Consider the following 14390-nt stretch of genomic DNA (forward strand, 5'->3'; position numbering starts at 1 on the left):
ATGAAAAAAGAAATGGCCATCACTAAAGACATTGCATCACATACATACACACACAAAAAAATAACTAGGTGAGGTAGTGCATATGTCACTTAGTCTGATTCAGCCATTATATGTACATATATTTCCAAATATGTTGTGTACCACCAAGATATGCATTTTTTTCAATGAAAAATAATCAATTAACTTAAAACCTCATATAGAAACTGGAAATTTCATTGCAAAAGAGTGTGCACTCTTTGTTTATTTGCAGTGAACACTGAGGGGGAACATGCCTCCCTTTTCTCAGGCTGAGAGGATGGGCTGAGACTACCCAGTAACATTCTGTTTAATGGCTTACATTGGATGGGATATTTGATCTCTACACCAATCCTGCAGGAATCATCATCTATTTCATGTATGAGAAAATCTCACATGCCATGGACTGGCCATGATTATATATCCAGTGGGGTTCAGAGCAAGTATCTGACTCCAAATGGGCATTCCAGCGTCCTACTTTCATGACCACTGTGGTCAAGATTTGTGCAGTTATCTTTTCAGTGTTCCATTGCTTATATTTTTTGAAATACATTTATTTATGTGTGTGTGTTCAGGAACACACACACAAGCCAGGGTATCTATCCACTGAGTCGAGATTTATGTGGGTGCCAAGGAATTGAACTTGAGCCAGAAAGATTTTTGAGCAAGTAAAGCATGCTTAACCCCTGAGCAATCTCCTCATATTACTCTACATTTCCCCCTCCACTGCTTCTGTTTAACGCATCTGTGTCAGAACAATGCACCACTATCTACCTCCTAATACGTGTGGCAGTCAGTGTCGTAAGCTGGCCTCAGTGTCCTGGGGGAGTGAGGCTGCATTGCTGATTACGCTACTGCTCTGAGGAGCTGTTGATTTCCTTGCTCCATGACATTAGGCTTGGCCAAATGACTTGTTCTGGCAGCTACTTTACATGCCTGACTATGGCTGTGTCCTCTCCTTCCTCTTGTATGAGACCAAAGCACTCCACAAACACTTCTTCAGCCTAGGTTTGCAAGTGATGGTGCCCATATGGAGCCAAGCCACAAGCAGTCCATCATGGATGTTCAACATGAGTCACAGGTAAACTGCTGTTGCTAGAGGCTGAGGTTTAGGGGCCATTCATTATGTAACGTCATGCAGTTTATATGGACGCGTGTCCCAATCTGGGTTCAATAAGTCCTGACCAACAAAACTGAGCTGGTGTGGTGACTGAAGCTGCTCAGGAAGCTGCATGTTTCCCTAAGCTGAAGAGGAAAGAAAGTCAGTGGAAGCCAGTAGGAAGAATATTGTATCTTAATGAGTATTAAGGGCTTTCAGAGTTTTCCTCTGATAAATAATCATACAGGATTGTGCTTAGAATAGCACATGAATCATTTTAAAGTCTCAATATATATTATCATTTAATTATATTAACCAGTTCCACAGAAAAACATTTAGATTATTCCCAGGGTTTTTTTAGTGTTACAATTTTTTTTCAAAAGCAATAAACATCTGTGATATGTATCTGTGCACTGATCAAATGATTTCTGTAGAAAAAATTCCTGAAAATAGATTCACTTGGTTTATTCCTTTGAATATTAATAATTCAAGCTGGTATTGTTCTCAAACCACTTTCTTGAAATATTGTGCTAACTGATAGTCTCATAAATGTAAGTCATTTCTCCAAACACTTTATCTGAATTGGATTCTGTTATTTTTTAATTTTCCAATTTTTAAGTTCAAATTACAATTTTCTGACTTTTATTTCACTGCTAGAGACAAAAGTTATTTTTGTCTTACTTGATTCTTCTTGTATGACTTGTCTGCATGTAGTCTATGGGAGTGAATACATGTCTAGTACTGACAACCTCGTCAAAAGTCTATGGTTGATAAGGTCATGAGCCCTAGGGGAGCAGTAACACCTGCTGTTGTCTGGATAAACGCATATACTATGTGCACCAAACTGCCCTCTAACCACTTGATTATGTTTATACCTATATATTATATATACCTATATATTAATGCTATTCTTAATTTTGGTTAGAGAAGCTTCTCTCTTCAGATGGTACTGACCACTGGGGTTACTCAAAAGTAACCATAGTGCTGAGAAGAAGTGACAGTGGAGAGTTCAGCATGAGACATTTCTATCAGACCCTCCAAGGTTTGGCATCCATTGCAGAAGAGGTAGTGGAGAAGAATGTAAGAGCCAAAGGAAGGGTAGGAGTGCTTACAATGCTATCTTCCAGATACAAAATGGCCTTGATATTCATGACCTCACAGTGTCTGACACTCCCTACACGAGACCTTCATCATAGGGGAGGGAAATGCCAAAACAGAAGAAACTAATGGGAAATAGGAGGGAATTCAATGGAGGGTCGATTTGGGAGGGAATGAATGGGTGTGGGGTGGGAATTATAGCTAATTGGTATACTTATAGAAGCTGTCAATTAAAAAGTTTAAAAAATGTTGAGCTGGCTGTAAATTATCTACACTAAAATGATCCTGTCATATTAGGATTTCCAAAGAATATATAAGCCTCTCCTTAAATGTGACCTGTGGATACATAATGAACTAGACTGTACACTAAAAAGTAATTCAGGAATTCCTAAACCTATGTAACCCTAACAGTTTGGTGACTGAAGCAGGTGTGTCTTTGGTTCAAGGAGCACCTGATGTACATGTGGCAAGTCCCAGGCCAGCCTAGACTGCATAGTGACATTTTATGTCAGAAAAAAACCAAAATAAATAAGTAAATAAGCCATGCATGGTGGCACATGCTTTTAATCCTAGCACTTGGGAGATAGAGGTAGGTGGATCGCAGTGAGTTCAAGACCATCCTGAGACTACAGAATGAGTTCCAGATCAGCCTGTGCTAGGGTGAGACCCTTCCTTGAGGAAAAAACCACACACATAAGTAAGAAAATAAATAATCCATATTCTATTTTAAAATCAAATATATATTGTTACCTATTAAAATAGCAAAAAGTTCATTTGTCATTTATTTAATTCTGTTTACTATGTCTCTTTCCTATAGAGAAGACTATTAAAATTTTTTAAAATATTTATTCATTTAAAACAGAGAGGGGGCAGAGAATGGGCACACCAGGTCCTCTAGCCACCTCAAGTGAACCAGACGCCACCATTTGCATCTGGTTTATGTGGGTTCTATGGAACAGAACCTGGGTCCTTAGGCTTCGCAGGCAAGTGCCTTAACCTCTAAGCTATCTCTCCAGCCAAAGATTTTTTTTTCTTAATAATCATATCCATCAGTCTTTTGGTTTAATGTCTCGTGATATATTTAGAGGCTTTCAGAATCCCAGGTTTATGACAGATAAGTGACCTATATATTCATTAACCACTTTGTGTGCTTTGTGACTTTACATTTAGCATTTGGACCTGCAAATTGCATAGGAAATGCATTCCCTATCTCCTGCTTATGGCTGTCCAGTAACTCCAGGATCACTCATTCCGAAGCCTGTCAGTTCTGCTCACTGAAGTGGCAACTCCGCACCCCGCACCGCAGGCTCTCTGCGCTTCTGCTTCCCAGTTCTGGGTGCCCCCCTCCCGCCTCCCACTCCCCGCAGTGCCAAGCTTCTTTCATTACTGTTGCTCTCTGGTGGACCCTGGGGTGAGGCACAGATGCCTAGACTCTGCAAGCACAATCAAGTCCCCAGCTCTCCACTTCTACCTGCATGACCTTGGGTGTCGCACTTACCCCACTAGGTCCCTTGTCTAATCTGTGAGTGGCAGTCACACACTTGTCTGCCTTGTAGGGTCGTAGAAAGGATCAAATGTGTGAATGCCTGTAAGGACTTCTTGAAACAACAAGCGCCCGGACCGACGCAGTGTCTTGCTTATCCATGCTTGCCTTTCTTATTCTAACATCTAAAATAGAGCTACTGCATAATATTCTGTCAATCTGATTTCCTCTATCCTCTCCTTTCCCATTTTTTGTTGGCTATTCTCTCCCTTTCAGAAATGAGGCTGAAAATGACCATGTTGAAAAGGATGCCCTACGTATAATTTGGAAGAGTTATGTTGGAAGTACAGAAAAAGAGAGTCCCACAGGGTGGCAGGGACTTCTTTCCCAAGATATAAGGCTTGCTTCTTATAGTTTCCAGTCTCCTTTACTCTCCCACTAGAGAATAGGTTGCTGCCTCACCCTCTTCCAGTACAACGTATGTTCCCTGACAGGTTCTTGTTTCCAAGCTCTTGTGGTTGTGCTGTTAGTTAGAATGGGATTTATCATTCACACTGCTGACACCACCACCATGCATGCATTTGTTTAGTTGGTAGCCGACCAGTTCACTGGAGAAGACCACTATGTCATCCAATTTCGCTTTGGATTTTCCAGACAATCACATTACCTCAAACAGTAATTATTTTCATCCTGCTTCCCAATTTAAAACAGCACGACACAAGTCACAACTTCAGCCATCTACAGTTCATTTTCTTCTGTTTCCTTTTTCTTTCTTTCCTTTTTTTTCCCCTCCCCTGCAGTCTGGGGTTACATTTCTTAGACTTTCCATGTGGGCCTCCCAGTCTCTCTCCTAACTTTAATGGAGATGTCCGTCTTTCTACTCAGCATAATGCAGGTGGACGCTCGCAGGACGGCTCGGAGGTTTGGGTTTTGCTTTTCCCAGGCACAGAGTGAGCGAAGCGGGCAGCTCGGAGCGGCTGGCTTTGGCAGGGGGGGTTCCCTGGCCGCGCGGGCTGCGCTGCACCGGGGCTGAAGTTTCAGCCTGCGTTTCCGCTTGAACGGCGTCCAAGCCTCGCCTTTAAAATGCCCGGGCGGCCGCGGTTCGGCTCAGAGCGGCTCTCGGCGGCTGCCCGGGACCCGCCGCGCCGCCCGCCGGGCGCTGACTCAGCCGCAGCCGGGCCGCTCCGCCGAGCGGGACCCGGGGAGCGCGCGTCCCAAGCCCGCGCCCGCGCAGGGAGCCCCGCGCCCCGCGCTCCGCGCCGGGAAGCGCCGCAGCGCGCGAGCCGCCCGCGTCCCGGGGCTTGAGGCTGGCGGGGCCAGGGTCGCGAGCGCACGGGACGCGCCTGCCCAGGTAAGACTGCGGGAGCTGCATCTCGAGCATCCTCCCTGCGGGGCGGGAGCGCAGCGTCGTCCGTGCCTCCGGGGACCACCGCGCGGGACCCCTGCCGCCGAAACCAGATTTGCTAATGCGGCCGGGCCTGGCCACGCCGCGGCCGCTAGGGAACCCGCGAGGCCCGGGCCAGGACCCCTCCGCGGCCCGGAGCCCAGCGCCTCCGTCGGCGGGGAGGGCCAAACCCGAGGGCCAGGTGACAGCAGCTCTTAGCATGCACCAGGAGGGTCTCAGGGTTGCAGCAGCCCGGGGCTTGGGGCTCAACGCCGTGGGCGACAGGGATGCTGGGTTCAGATCCATCACCTCCCCATGGAAGATCCTTGGCTCTCCGCAGGCACTTAAAAGATCCTGGGAGTGTGAGCTGCAACTGAATCAAAGTTAGAAATTCCCTCTTGTCAAGTTGAGTGCCTAAAATTCAGTATGCTTGTGGCTGACTGTAACATTCTCATCAGTGTAGTCGATGAAGGTCATAACTGATGGAACTTCTAGAGAAAGTTCTGTCGGTGGCAGTCTTTCTTAAAAATTGTCAAGTCTCGCTTGGATTTTTGTTCTAATCAGCTGCGAAAAGTCTAACCCAAGCTCTCAAATGGTTCTGCACCGCCCTCCCCATGTCAGTGGAGAGCGATTCTGGTGATGCTATAGGGAATGTGTTATGGTGTTTAATTTGGTAATAGAGTCTTGGTTGCCCACAGAGAAAGTTCTGGAATGAAAACTCTCAAAAGTCCAAGGCGATCCTCCATACTTCGGATTTTCCTGGGCCTTGTAGGTCCCAGGCAGAGGACCAGAGTTTTTTGATTAACACTATAACCCAGGCAGCCTTTCTCTTTCCCATTAACTGTGTGTCCACTGAATCCCAGATCCAGTGACACAGGCTCTGAGTCTCCTATCCTAGGGTTCCCTCTCTCTCATCAAGCTTGTTTCTTGAGGTAGGCTACGAAACCCTAATTTTTTACAATTCATTTTCTGCACAGTAGGTTTAGATAATCATAAAGCCAAACACCAAGCCTTAAGATTTATGATTTATAAATGGGTTGTTCGTTAAGGTTACATTTCCAGGGGTGGCTTAGCATAAGATATGCACCATCTCCGAGGACACATTAGTGGGGAAATTGTGCCACTAAGCCTTCCTTCCTTCCTAGGAAAACTGCTCTGAAACAAATGGCTTTATCTTTATCCAAACGAGGAACTGTGAGTAAACTGTTCAATTATTCTGTCTGTTAATCTTTGCATTGCAATTATTCTGTCTGTTAATCTTTGCATTGATAGAGCGTGGTTCCAAAGGACTGATTTCTCAGGCACTTTTCTAGTAATACTATTTAACATTTCTGAACAAAATTCAACTAATGAATGCATGAGGTATAATGTGTCTCTGAATTCACCTAAGTGTGGACAATTACTGCAGATTTCTGGCTGTTTAAGGATAAAAATAAAAATCTGAAATGAGCAAGGTTATGACAAAAGGGATATAGGTGTGTGTATGTGTGTGTGTGTGTGTGTGTGTGTGTGCTTGTGTACCTGAAAAACTATAAGTTCAGTGACTACTTATGAACTCTGATTTAGAGAACTGCATAGCTTTCCAGATTATTTCCTTATTGGATTAATGAAAGAGCCAGTCATTCTGAACACGCGGCCTTCCTAATCGTTCTTGGACAAATATTTATACTACAAGGGTACAATATCACAGCACAGACTCAAAATTGACAGCCCTATGGAGACTCACATAGAATATTGCTCAAATTCAACACTATTTCCAAGACTTATATTGGACACTGAAATGGCATCAAGGAATATGTCCTTACATTATTATCCTGTTTCGGACAAGGTTCCAAGTCTCTGAGGTTAATGCTTCTAATAAGTTCAAATGTGATGGAAAGCCATAATGGTTCTGAATTCTGGCTGAAAGCTCTGGAACTACTCCATGTCTGTGTGTCTTAGGTAACTGAAGTTTGTTATTTAAAGTGACATTTTTGAATATTTGCATTGCTTTGGAAGAAAATACTCCTAAAGTGTGGCATGTGCCTCCTACCATCAGAGAGTTACTTAATGGGAGTTTGTATTTCTTGCCAATTTAGGGGCATCACTTTGAAAATTATTCATCTCGAGTACTCTGGGAGAAAGCTCATGAGCATGTATTTGGGACCCACCATCAGTGTGTAGTCCTGGCTCTGTCACTAGTTAGGTGACCTTCAGTGAGTCACTATGCTGAGCTCTGGTTCTCTTATTTATTGAGCCCCAAGATAGTCAATACCAGGTCAGTCCCATTTATTAAGCACCCACTACCCACCAAGCAGTTTGTATATGCAATCACTAAATTCTCAGCCTAGCCATTTTATCCCTATTTTCCTGATGGGGAAACTGATGATCAAAGAGCTATTCAAGGCTGAACGAGAGGAGGGGAATGGGGCTTCCAAACTACAATGTCTGACTTTGAAGGTGGTGCTCTTCTTCCTGTGTTGTACTCACTGCATGAAGTCGTTCAAAGGAAAAATCCATGATAGAGTCAGCACTCAAAACTCATGCAGGTCATGTAACCATGATCAGCAGTTACTACACTTATAAGCTAGGTAACTGTTGCGGCCAGATTGTCCTTGCTGGAACAAACACCCAACCAGAAACAGCTTATGGGAGGAAAAGGTTTATTTCAGGCTTACAAATTCCAGGGGAATACCATCAGTGGCAGAAAAAGCTGGCTCAATTCTGTAGCTCCAAGCAGAGAGGCACCACCAACATACCAGCAAGAACCAACAATCAGAGCTCAAACTGCTCTTCACACACCTTAGGGCTGGATTTAAGACCTTCCCCCGGTGAGATACCTCTTCCTGAGCAGGAGACTCAAGCCTGAGTCTATGGGGCCATACAGTCAAACCACCGCAGAGACTATTGCCTTTGCAGGGGTGATGTGGGAATTGATGACTTACACAAATGAACCGAGCACACGGTCCTTGAAAGCAGTCTGTTCTTGGTGGTACCTCCCATGGTTTGCTCCTTGGCTTCACTGTGGACATTGGTACTCAGTAGGTTTTCTCCATGTGACCTTCACACCTTCACACACCTCTGTAGCTTGATACTTGATACTTCAAACCCTTCCAGGTGAAGCCTCCATGGGAAACATATTCTGAGGGAAATGTAGGGAGGTAGCATCACCAGTGAGAAGGGAACAGGTAAGGTCAGGGTACCTACTCCCAGAATCCCTCTAGAGCCACAGGCTTTTAAGAGGCTCATGTAACACAGACGGGTTCTATACAAAGAGGCACATTCCAGAGTTCCTATGGCCTTGGGCCTCCACACCCTTTCATGATGTCCTGATCAGTTGTGGGTCCAGGACTACTTTTTCTCCTCATTCCATAGCTAGATAGAAAGCGAGGCATTGCCTTCCTGGTCTTTCTCTCAAGGCCCAGTCACCAACCTGGCCCCCCAAGATCTTTTAGAGTGTTTTTAAAGTCTGTTCTTTTATTTTACTTTTAATTGACCCATAATACTTGCACATATTTATGAGAGACTTTCCAGATTTTACCATTCACATGGCAAGGACAGGCCCAGACAGAGAAATGAAATGAAAGGACACTTTGTCAATTAGATAACAGCCTTTCAGACTTTTCCATTGAAACCTACTAGTGACAGAAGATGTGACCCTAGGGTCTTGAGAAATGGCTGCAAGCCAAACATTTTGTTTTCAAACAGCTTTCACTCTGTCTTTAATGGAATTTTGTATCCCATATCTAAAGGATTTCATTCCTAGTGCCTTGGCCCTATCTCAAGGAATCCATTCCTGCCCTTGAAACAGCAAGCTAAAAAGGGATCCTGAGGTCCTCCAGAGGTGGGAGCAGGACAGAAAGGCAGGAATTATGCCCTTAAATCCAGGCTGGGGCAGACAAGGGTGGTTGCACTATAGTGCCCTTTCCACGGACATCAATTTTCATACTATTGGCCATGCTGAGGTGACCAGAGATGGCAAGCATGATAACATCTGTTTGTCATCCAGAGATTCATAGCCGACACATGCCCCCACATTGCATGGCTGAAGTCATCATACCCGACTCCCTCTGTCAGCATAGGCTCTCCTTGGCTCAGGTAGAGCTTCCTATGTTGTAGAAGGCTGTTAGAAAGGAAAAGGCATACATTTGTCACACCTCCTCCTGCCCAGAGCAGACATCGCTAGATGATCACGGAGCCAAAATGAGGCCTCAGAATCCTCCTCAACAGTTGCTTGGAGTTGGATCAGGATATGGTGTGCAGGTGGGTAGCTCGGGGGATGGGAAGCATTGAGGAAAATTAAGCCAGGGGAGTGATGTAATGGCAAAACCCCTGCAAGTATTTCCTTCCTTTCCTGACCTCTTCTTCTCTCCCAAAGTCAAAGGGTCATCTTTTTAAAAATACCCCTGTGCAGCCAAGCATGTCCTAACACCCTCCTATACTGACTCACCCTCTCCTGGTTATTGACACTCTACTGCCTGGGCCTGAGAGAGATGTGTCTGTACCTACCATGGGCTACTTGCCTTAGATCTGGTGTGACGTATACTACCAGGACCGGAGAGAACAAGACCTGACGTTTGGTGTGTTTGTATTTGAAAGGACAGAGTTTTTGATGGCTCAACAACGGGGCTTCGTGCATGGAAACCTGTGGGTCACTTGGAGGGCAGGAGAGGACCTGCCATCCAACCCCCCTTAGTAACACGGTCTTTAGCTTCCAAGATGACCTCACTCCTAGAAAACAGTGTTACCCTCTTTTGTTAACTGACCTCTCAGAAACGCCCTTATCTTCAGTGGCTAGATACTCTGGGCCCACCTCCCAAGAAGGGAGCTCCGTTCCCCTGGCATCAACTGTAAGGCAGAATTGTTCAGTCACCATGCAGGCAGGTGTCCCCTTCTCTGTGTCCCAGTTACAACATTAACATACTCATTTTCAGCTCTGCAGAAGAATGGGGGGGAAATGCCACTTTTAGAAGAACCATAGAAGCCCTGCTCTCCCCAGTGGCCACATCTCCAAGTGAACAAGGACATTATTGTTAATCAATATACATGCCCAGCAAAATCGAACCCTCCTAGAATTTGTCGTCTTATCCAGTGGTTTCTCTGATTTCTGATACACCCTCTTAGAAAGATGAGTGACTTATGTGTAGTGTGGAGAGGGTTGAGTGGCAGGTCCAACCGTCATCTACAAGTGAACTGTCTTCCTTACTACCATCCTCTTCTCCCAAAGACAAAGGCAGTGCTGGATTGAGACCCCTCTGAATAAAGCACTAGTGCTGAGGCCTGAGGGAGGATCTAAGGGAAGACCTTTCTAACATGGTCACTGCAGCCCAGGTGGCAGAAGAACAGAGAGAGGAGACAGATCTAGTCACCAGAACCTTAGCTGGTTCACTCACCAAGTCCAGCACCTTGGGGAAAGTTCTCCTGGGATGGGGGAACACAAGTGCCACTGTTGTCAAGTCTAAGTCTACTTCCTGCTGCATGACTCCAGATATATCATCTCCCCACTGCTCTGAGCCCCCCTTTTCTCCTGGTGAAGTGGAGATAGGAAGATGGCCTCCTAAGTTGTGGGGGAGCTTACAGAAGAGACACACAACAGACATGAAGAGACACATGGGAAATTCATGTGGCATCCAAGTGTGGCTGTGATGAGCATAGCCGAGAGATGCCTGAACGATTGGGGTGGAGGGGAGACGGGATTCTTCTTTTAAAATACCAAGTCAGGAACTCAGTCCTCACACCTAAAGCAGAACTTCCTGGCCGAAAACTAGAAATGAACATTTAAAATTTAAAAAAAAAAATGTGTGTGCATGCGTGTGTGTGTGTGTGTGTGTGTGTGTACGTGCTTGAGTGTGCCAGGGCCTCTTGCCACAGTAAATAAATACTACTTTTTGCATCTGATTTACATTGATGGCTTGGGATTTGAACCGAGGCCATAGGCTTTACAAGCAGGCATTTTTAACCACGGAGCCGTCTTCCCAGCCCTGGCAATGCACCTATTTAGCAAATTCTGTGATATACTTTAGAATCTAAAGTTTGAGAGTTACCAACCCAGCTTGAGCACATGAGTGGAGTTTACCCATTTACTTAACCTCCGAATGCCCCAAAGTCCCCACTAAACTGGACAGAAAAATGCATGTCCTCTGTCCCCCTCTAAAAGCAGATGTACACATTAGCAATCACGATGGGCTTCTGCAAGGGCATATCTTAATTTTCTGCTCTCCAAAAACATCACAACATGGTTGGCTGTCAGTGCTGCCTGTAGCCAAAGCTCCCCAGTCCAGCTGACGTGGCCCCATCTTCACTACTGTCACCCTGGAAAATCACAGAAGGGCGAATGACGAGACCCGGATGTAAAGGGAAGCCACAGGGCCTCCAGCTCCGATGCCATTGTCTCTTTTAACAGCCGCTCGCTGGCTGCGGCTTACGTCCAGAATTGCTTCAGTGTTAATCTGTAGAAGGAAGTGTCTCTGTTCATATTTGCTTTGTCATGTGCGTGTTTCCATCACAGTGTAAAGGGAACGCTGGAATTATTAGAGAAAACTTGTTCCTTTGGAAGGCAGGATTTTAATAGCTGAGTTCTGTGGCTACAGAGTAATAAATATCTCCCTTTTACATTTTGTTGTTGTATTTTGGTTTTTGTGCTGTGGGTTGAGCATAGGGTCTTATGATGCTAACTAAGCGGGCATTCTACCACTGGACACACTCCCAGCCCCTCTTTACCTTTTACATTTTTCTTTCCTGGAAAAATACTTTTTTACGTACTCAAGTTACAGATCTGCGACATGGATGGTTCAGAATACGTTGGAGAGTACAGTAGGAGGAAGGAACTTCCTTCTGTCCAGGGCATGGGCACAGTCTCACAGTTTTTCCTCCAATGCTTTCCTCCTCTCTGTATTTTTTTAAATTGCATTTTACATAAAGCTGAGGTCTGTGGGGATGAAGCTCAGTAAGCTGTGGTCGTGAGTGGCTCCTCTGTGTGGATCCCATACCAGCCCAGGTCCCCGGCCGGCAGGGGTCCCCGACGTGGATGAGGACTCTCCCATCCAGGCACTCACTCGTCCCGAAGCTGCTTAGCTTCTGAGATCAGCCGAGATCCTGCACGTTCAGGGTGCCATGGCCATCGACCTGGGCTCTCTATATAGGAGGCAGGATTTGGGCCACAGAGCCCAGGCATGGGAGTTCAGGTGGAGAGGGCAGTGGTGGAAGGAAGTAGAGCTGGAAAGGACTGAAACTCATCATGGCTCTTCAGTCACTCATGGAGAGCTGGAGTCCATGCTCCTCCCCCAGCACGCTGATGATGCCTCAGTGGACCTAAGGGGGTAGAAATGACTGAAGAGGGCTGAGGCGGAAAAGGTTATGCCATTGCTGCTGGTCCCTCTGGGGACATTTTCCCTGCGACCCTTGAGCAGCCAGGTCAGGAGCCAGCTGCCCAGAAGCTGCCCTGTGGAGATTGTGCGGACAGAAGCAGAGGGCCCACCCTGTGAGTCTCCCCAGCCCAGACCCTGGATCTGTGAGCCCAGGACCTTCTCCAGGTCCCCAGCGACAGAACTCCAGTCACCCTTCCCCACCCCCACCCCCCGATTCATGAGCAAAGTAAATGATTGTCACTAGTTTTTGAATAAATAACCAGGACAGTCTCTTTGGGAACAGCAGCACTTTAGTCCTGAGGTAAACAGATTGCCAAAGGCAAGGTGCCCATGAGCTTGGCTGGGGCAGAACTGAGAGGCCTTGATAACAGGCATGAGAGGCCTGCCTGTGGAGGTATAGACTGACGACAGCTGGCGCATGCCCTGTCCCCTCTGCTGGGGCGTCCTTGGGCTTCGTATGTCACTGTGATCCCCGTCCTCACCCTGACTCTGAGGCAGGCACTCTGATTGTCCGTGGTGGAGCTCATCAACCCGGTGAGGGCTGTCCTTCAGACCCCAAGTGCTGGCGTCATCTCCACTGCCGGCCCTGACGTTCAGTTCCACTAGTTCGAGGCTGCTGGGACCCAGGTGCAGCTGTCCACTGTGTGGAATGAGGCACCTCACTGACTAGCTAGGGGCTGAAGTTTCTCTTCTCTTTGGGAAAGACGCAGCCCCACAGGCTTTGGGACCCACAGCGTCAGCATGGCCAGGAAACGTGCTCAGAGGTCCACTCCTGGTCACTCGAGTCTCCTCTGCTCCCGTGGCAAAGTATATGACAGCCTTGTTCTCAGCTGCATGTTCCACATGCTGTGTTTGCTGTGAGCCCGCCTGGATTGACTCGGGGGAGAGCCTGCCAGATCTTGAACTGGCTGACGGCATGGTGACACTTTACCATTCTTGAAACAAACACTTCCCCACGCCATGTGCTCCTCCTGCGGCATGCAGCCTGACCTTTCTCTACCAGTGACCGACCCGAGAAGCCGCTGGCTGCTGGCCCACCCTCTCTCAGCCAGTTCTGTGTCGGGCTAGGCCTCCTTGTGGTTTGTTTTGGTAAGAATGCTGTAAGGCGTGCTCACTTTGGCAGCGCTTATACTAAAATGGGAATGACACAGAGAAGATTAGCATGGTCCCTGTGCAAGGATGACACACAAGTTCCTGAAAAATACTGTAAGGGCTGGAGGGATGGCTTTGTGATTAAGGTGCTTGCCTACAAAGCCAAAGGATCCAGGTTTGACTCCCCAGGACCCATGTAAGCCAGATGCACAAGGGGGCACACATCTAGAGTTCATTTGCAGTGGCTGGAGGCCCTGGCATGCCCATTTTCTCTCTCTCTCTCTCTCTCAAATACATAAATCAAAATAAAATATTTTTTAAAATACTGCAAGGGCTGGGGAGGTGGCTCAGTGGGTAAAGTCTTGGCCACTCCGACGTGAGAACCTGAGTTCAGATCCCCATAACCCACTTAAAAAGCCAGATGCACTAGGGCATGCATATAATCCCTGCGCTCCTAAGATGAAGTGGGAAGGCCCTAGAAGTTCTCGGGCCAACTAACCTGGTACATGCAGCAGTGGCCAAGGAAACAAGAGACCCTGCCTTAAGGTGGAAGTTCAGGACTGAAACCCGAGGCTGTCTTCTGACCTCCACATGTACACCATGGTGTGGACATACCCACCACACACAAATGCATACACACAAGGGGTTTTCTTTTCAGTATATTGCAAAGTTTATTATCTGTAAGTGAGTCTTGCTTTTTTATCTTTTTTTCTATTTTTATTGACAACTTCTATATTTATAGACAACAAACCATGATAATTCCCTCCCCTTCCCCACTGTTGCAGTCAGGAGGTTCTCATTGCTGGTAGAAATCACCCAACCAAGATCAGCCTGTGGGAAAAAGAGGTTTATTTACAGGTTTGAAAGGAATGG

The 14390-nt window shown here is 46.5% G+C and overlaps 1 protein-coding gene and 1 non-coding gene across 3 annotated transcripts in view; both read left to right on the forward strand.

Annotated features, from left to right (window-relative positions):
* Positions 1 to 4977: 4977 nt before the first annotated feature.
* Positions 4978 to 14390, forward strand: part of Ctxnd1 (cortexin domain containing 1) — a 59773-nt gene continuing 50360 nt past the window's right edge. Inside the window, exons 1-2 of one of the 2 annotated variants that reach the window (XM_045146434.1) lie at positions 5012 to 5046; positions 6225 to 6273. The gene's annotated coding sequence lies outside the window, so the exon portion shown is untranslated. Of the gene's footprint in view, positions 5047 to 6224; positions 6274 to 14390 lie in introns of both variants that reach the window. The other variant, XM_045146435.1, reaches the window with a different exon arrangement.
* On the forward strand, positions 13533 to 13639 carry LOC123459696. Its single transcript, XR_006636454.1, has one exon. It is a non-coding gene; the product is annotated as a U6 spliceosomal RNA (small nuclear RNA).

The sequence above is a fragment of the Jaculus jaculus genome, chromosome 3 (genome assembly GCF_020740685.1).
Source record: "Jaculus jaculus isolate mJacJac1 chromosome 3, mJacJac1.mat.Y.cur, whole genome shotgun sequence".
NCBI classification, from domain to species: Eukaryota; Metazoa; Chordata; class Mammalia; order Rodentia; family Dipodidae; genus Jaculus; species Jaculus jaculus.